Raw genomic sequence first — 7,059 nt, 5'->3', positions numbered from 1 at the left:
ACGTGTCCAGTTTGTACACGTCCATTCCGCATGAGGGGGGCCTCAGGGCTATGAAAAAATTTCTGGAAAAACACCTGGATCCTATATTGTTTGACCATGCCTTGTTTCTCAAATGATTGGAACTTACTTTGTGTCGCAATTACTTCTTGTTTGACGGCATGTTTTACGTTCAGTGGAGAGGGTGTGCCATGGGGTCATCCGTGGCCCCCTCTTACGCAAACGTATACATGTTCGAGGTGGAGGAGGATCTCTTCTTTACACCCGCCCACATCAGTGAGCACATCGTCATGTACACACGATACATAGATGATGTGTTCCTGGTGTGGACCGGGGGGGGGGGGGGGGGGGGGAGTCCTTCATTAACTGTATGAATCATATTAATGCAACAAGTCAGTTCATTAAATTCACATTCAGCCATAGCCTGACACAGGCCAATTTCCTGGATGTACTAGTGCCAGTGAAAGATGGTAAAATCTCTATGGGGATTTACTCAAAAACAACAAACAGAAACACCTTATTGAGGGCATCCAGCCACCATCCCCCATCGCTTAAAAAAATCCTGCCATTGTCACAAATGATGCGGGTGGCCCGCATCACAAGTGAATCAGAAATGGTACCCAGTGAGCTAGACAAAATGGTAAAAAAAAATTCTGATCGAGGTTATGAGATGGATAATCTATTATCTCAGAAGGAACGGGTCCTTAAAATGAAAAGGGAGGAGCTTCTTAAACCCAAAAAGAAAGAGAAAAAGGAGGTAATCCCATGGGTGAATGAGTTCTCACTTACTAGCCCAATTATCAGACGTGCCACAAAGGCACTCTGGCCCATAGTGGCAACTGACAGGGACCTCCCTGCCCTGGCCAATAAAAGGCCCTTATTGGCGTATACCCGTGGCCGTAATCTCCGAGATAGATAAGTCAAAGCAGACATAACTGACAGGAATCCACCTAAACTCCCCAATGTGTACCAGAAACCTCCAGGTTGCTATAGTTGCGCTAATTGTGCGACTTGTAAATTCATGCTACCTTGTAAGTCCTTTAAACATCCTCATCATGACAAGATGTATGATATCAGATCTGTGTTGACGTGCAATTCCTCATTTGTAATATATATTATTGTATGTCCTTGTGGTCTGTTCTATGTGGGACAGACCACAAGGAAATTTAAGGAAAGAATGGCTGCACACAGGTCGGCAATCTGTAACACATTAAAAGGTAAATTAGTGGACCAACCTGTCCTTAGACATTTTCTGGAGAAATGCCATTCTCTAGAATCTTTAAAATACTTCATTATCGATCACATCCCTGCTAGCCCAAGAGGAGGGGATAGAGCAAGAGCCCTTCTAGTCAGAGAGACACAGTGGATATTGCGTCTCAACACTACTAGACCGAACGGTCTTAATGACAAAATAAATTGGAACAGCCTAGTATAGAGGTTTTTTGTCATCAGGCTATTGAACTCATTTATGTATTTTTATTTATTTTGTAGTATCATTATTATTGCTTTGATTTATCATTTTTGATATATCTGTTGATGTATGTTAAGCATAAGTTCATGTATTTGCTTATGTATTTCAGATATGCTGAACCATGGCGTTCTCATATTCCGCTGCAGCGGTATTAGAAGTCTGGCTGGACCGGGGAGTATCAGAGACCCGGAAGTTTGGTGGAACGCGGAACTGTGTTGCTGGAACGCATGAGGATGCATGTCCAGAACATCCGCCTTCAGAGACCGGAAGTTCGGGTCTAGGACTTCCGGAACGCTGACATCGACGCCGGGCAGGGCGAGGAGACGCCGGTAAAGTATAAATGTTTGTTTTGTGTAGGGGGGTGTTGGGGACACACTGTTGTTGGTGAAGATTTGTAATTGCTGTTTCCCAAGCCCTGATGAAGGAGCGGAAGGCTCCGAAAGTACTTGGTGTTATGGAGCATTTCAATACAGCTTTTTAATACTGCATGAAATACTGCGTGGAGTGCCTTCATTTGGATTGAATATATATATATATATATATATATATATATATAACAAACAAAGGAGCGCTCCATAGTGCAATATGCAAAGCCATTTATTTCATACAGCTTAAAAAGTTCACATAAACGCGTTGGGGCGTGGCCTAGCGTCGATCAAGCTGTTACTGAGACGTGTGAGTGTAACCTCTCCGCCACTCTGTGTGCTGACACAGATCCACGCTGTTCTTCACTGCGGTTGTGTTAAACGTCAGTTAGGGTACGTTACCCATTGCTTTTATGTGAACTTTTTAAGCTGTATGAAATAAATGGCTTTGCATATTGCACTATGGAGCACTCCTTTGTTTGTTTTTTAGATTGAGTGACCCTCCGAATCCAGGTGTTGTCAGGAGCTGCCGGTCATATTACAGACCAAAGTGCAGGAGATTGGAAGTTTGGGTATTAACCCTGTTGGAAACTGGACTTTTGTGTGACTTGCGCACTTATTTTCGTATATATATATATATATATATATATATATATATATATATATATATATATATATATATATATATATACACAACAAGTGTTCCAATGTGCAACGTCCAATAATTAGGGGTCTGTTATGAGGGTTAATAGCCTTTTTCTAATATAGTGCAACCTCTTCTCCTAGGATCCACTGTCTCCAGCAGCCAAAGGAAATTTCACATAGAAAAAAATTGAGGAGACGCATACAATGAGCAATTATATTTCAACACTTTACTAAAAAATAAAAGCTCACATACATTAGGGTTTTAAAAGATGCACATCATCACTTCACCAGTGCAGATACAGCAGTAACCGGCATCCGTATGGGGCGAATCTTGATCCACTATTCAGTGGCTCCCGCTGCATTGCAGCAATACAATGTCCCCACAGCTTCACAGATCAGACCTGCTAGATATCCAGCGTCACTGCTACCACGCCGTCAACAGGGTAGGATTAGGAATCCAATAAGGGCACTCACCAAAGTTTATGAAGGATTTATTTTAGGTACATTACCAATCAGACAATTTTAGGTCTACTTTTCGGCCACCAGGCTGACTCTTACGCTGTGAGGACGTCATAGCAAAATCCAAAAGTAACCCAAAAACACTTATAAATGAAAAACCAACAACATATAACATATATAGCAGATGAAATAAATCAAGTTTTTTCTATGCTGACCTGTCTTGAGAAAGGCCACCTGGTGGCCGAAACCTAGATCTACAATTGTCTGATTGGTAATGTTCCTAAAATAAATCCTTCATAAGCTTTGGTGAGTGCCCTTATTGGATTATCCAACCCTGTTATAAATTGGGACACATTGTGTCGCCTTAAAGGAGCACCTTCTGTATTTCACAATGTTGGCTGGGAGTGCGGAACTGCAAAATAAATTATATATATATAGTGTTGCTTCAGGTGGCACTCCTGGATGTCCAAACCACGATTTTTGTATATAAACTCCGGTGCCCTCCTAGGAGATGGTCACTGCTGACCACTCGATACAATGCTGGCTTGGGGGCGGCGGCACTCGGATGCAAAAAAGTAGACAAGTGTGGTGTGTGGGACCGACGTTTCAAAGCCCGAAGGCCTTTTTATAAAGGTGCAAATACAATATGACTTACCTAAATAGTGACTGGCTCCGTTCGTGGCTGCCACCGGCGTCGGTCAGGGAGACGCTGTGTGATGACGTCACCACTTTGCGGTGTGCATGCGGGGGGGCATGGAGGGAGGCTCAGCCACTGTGAACCAATGGGGCTGCAGTAGTAAAAAACATAAAGAAATCGTGACTGAACAAAATAACAAGTTAAGAGTATCACAAACGTGGATACATATATAAAGTGCAAGCAATAAATGAATAACTACTGCAGGTTATATGTGATGAAATAGAGACCAGGTGTAGGAGTGTACATAAAAACATGTAAACAGATAAAAACAATGTGTCCGAACGGGTACATAAGTAGGCATGAAAGTATAGAGATAAATATCACTATACGGTTCTCAATGGGAAAGTTACTATAATTAAAACTAAGATCAAGTGGATATGCGATCTAAAAGCATGGTAATGGACATCAAAGTGATGAGATATATATATATATATATATTTTTTTTTTTATAGCAGGAGAAGGTGCGGCACTCGGATTAAATAAATGAAAAAAAACACTCAAAGAGCCATGGGTGTGGACAACGTTTCAGTTGTATTAAACAGCTTTTTTCAAGTCTTACATAAGTGCAAACAGTGTAAAAACATACCTTTATAGACAACATGCAATGCCATGTGAACAGTGCTGGACGGCGCCGGGCAGGACACAGCGTCAATCTGGAAGCCGCCACTGATGATGACGTCATGGCGCATCAGCGTCATGCATGTCAATTCTGTGTACCCTGTCACCATGGAAACTGTCAGGGACAGAAAAACAGAACGAACTGTCAGGACAGAATGGAATAGGTATAAGGCAGCATATCAGCTAATACATACATGGCAAATAATGCGGTAAAAGATACAGTAAAAACATAAACCAAAATTCAACGCATGGAGCCTATGAAATGCATATACCATATCAATTACAAACTTAGAGGAAAAAGCAGGGTTAGTGAAAACATGCATAAGAGATCATTTCATTAAGACCCTTAGGTGCTATGACATCTAATTTATGGATCCATTTGGCTTCGCACTGTACCAGTTGGAGAGAGCGATTGCCCCCTCTAATGGACCATGGCATGGTATCGATAATGCGATAACGCAACAAAGTTAAAGGGTGCTTAGCAATGACAAAGTGGCGAGCCACTGGTTGCTCACTTGAGCCTGATATTAATGCTTTGCGGATGGCGGAACGGTGGGCTGCCATCCGTTCTTTAAATTTACATTTGGTTTTCCTGATATAGGACAAACCGCATGGGCATAAAATTTGATACACCACAAAGGAGGTGTCACAATTGACATGATGTTTAATAGGGATATTTTGACTTGTATGCGGATGTGGGAAAGATTTGCCTGCCAACATGAATTGTCAGGTGACACATCCATAGCGGGTACATCCCAGGGGGGCTGAGCTCAGGAAAGATTCTGACGCTTGTTTATGTTTAATTTTCGATAGTTCGGTCTTGACCAGCCAATCCTTTAAATTTCTACCCCGGGAGTAGCATGGCATTAAAGATGTTGAGGAAAATGGCAATTGAGGGTCTGAAGTAATGACCGGCCAATGCTTTTTGGTAATGTGTTAATGGTGGGTGAAGCTGAATTAAATTTATTAACCCATGGTAATTTGGATGTCTTTTGGGGCAAAGGTTCATTTTTCTTTAAGAGAGCAACTTGGTCAAGTTTAAGCGCTTTATCTTTGGCCCTAATTAAATCAGAGTAAATGTAGTCTCGGGATTTACATTTCTCAATGAGATCTTCAATTTGGAGAATGGCAGTACTGCGGTTACTATTGATCCGAAGAATGCGGATCATCTGCGAGTAAGGCAGATCGCGTTTGAGACCCGATGGATGACAACTAGAGGAAAGCAGGGGGAGATTTCTATCCGTGGGTTTCCTAAACAAAGTGGTACTCAGGCCATTACTATTTAAAGAGACAATGACATCGATAAAATTCATGGTTTCCTGACTTAGGGAAAAAGTAAATTTAATGGGACAACTGGAAGTATTATGTTGGGCCACCATGGAAGCAAAGTATTCTTGACTAGAGGACCATATAATGAAGATGTCATCTATGTAGCAACCTAAAAATACATTATCCATTACAGTGGTGTGATTGTAAAAAACATCATCTTCAATGGCGTACATGACAATGTTGGCATAGCTTGGAGCTGCACTAGAACCCATCGCGCAGTCCCGAGTCTGCCTGTAGAATTGCCCATCATACTAGAAAAAATTATTGGTGAGTACCAATTCTAATATGTCAATGATGACATTAATTTGATCAAAGGAGAAGGTACTTTTGTGTGTCAGAAAACATCTGGTCGATTGAAGGCCAAAGGAATGGGGAATTGAAGTATATTAACTTATTACATCAAGTCCAATCAGCCAGCTGTTTTCAGGGATGTGCTGCAGTTCTTTGTGTCTGGAAAGCAAGGAACCAGTATCAAGAAGAAAACTTTTTTCACATTGGACCAGCTGCTGCAGTAAGGAGTCCAGGAAGATGGCTGTAGGTTGAAAAAGAGAGTCACGGGCAGCAATGATGAGTCGCCCGGGGGGATTAACCAAACTTTTATGAATTTTGGGGAGGGTGTAAAACAAAGGGACCAAAGGAAATGTGTGAATAAGGATATCACTGGTGTCTTGTGTCATGAGGCCGACCTGTACAGCTTGCTTAAGGGTTGTAGCCAGGGTGCGTCTAAACAAAGGTGTGGGGTCCTTAGATAGCAGAGAGTAAACATCACGATCAGAAAGCTGGGATTCGGCTTCTTTACGATAGTCTGTGATATCTGGAGAACGATGCCTCCCCCTTTGTCCACACATCGTATGATCAAATTGTCATTTTCTGGCAGAGACTTTAGGGCATAGCGTTCAGCCGGTGTGAGGTTTGGATGCACAGGAAGGGGATGCTGTACTTTCATGGATACCTCTTGTTCCACCATGCGCAGTATATATATATACTATCATGTCACTTTTGTTTCACCTCTTCTGGAGTTATTAAAGGGTTGACAGGACACAAAAATAAAGTGAAAAAAAAAATGTTAAAAAAAAAAATCCAAATTCACTACTATGAACATATTTTGTAAAATAATAGTTTAGCTGCTTTATACTGACAAACAGCATGAAAGCATTGTTACCATGGCAACTTACACTATGTTTGGTATAATAGAATGCTAGACACAGTATAAATCATTTTTCATAGACTATCTGCATTGTTTTTGCCCACTATAATGTCATACAGTACAGTACATTTTCTTTTTTCTATTGTTATTGCATAGAATACAGTAAATGCTTGAACATAGTGTGGCCTAGAGTATTTTCATTTGGTAAATATTGGATGTTTAATCTAAAGGAAGTGAAAAAGAGGCATACTCTAACTGTAACATTCTTTATTTAAGCTTATAATAATAATTCATGAAAATTCAAGGAATAATTAACAAATATAAAGCTTCT

This window comes from Crinia signifera, chromosome 3 (assembly GCF_055691185.1).
Source record: "Crinia signifera chromosome 3, ASM5569118v1, whole genome shotgun sequence".
In the NCBI taxonomy this organism is placed as follows: Eukaryota; Metazoa; Chordata; class Amphibia; order Anura; family Myobatrachidae; genus Crinia; species Crinia signifera.
The sequence above is the reverse complement of the archived record's forward strand: the minus strand, read 5'-3'. Positions refer to the sequence as shown.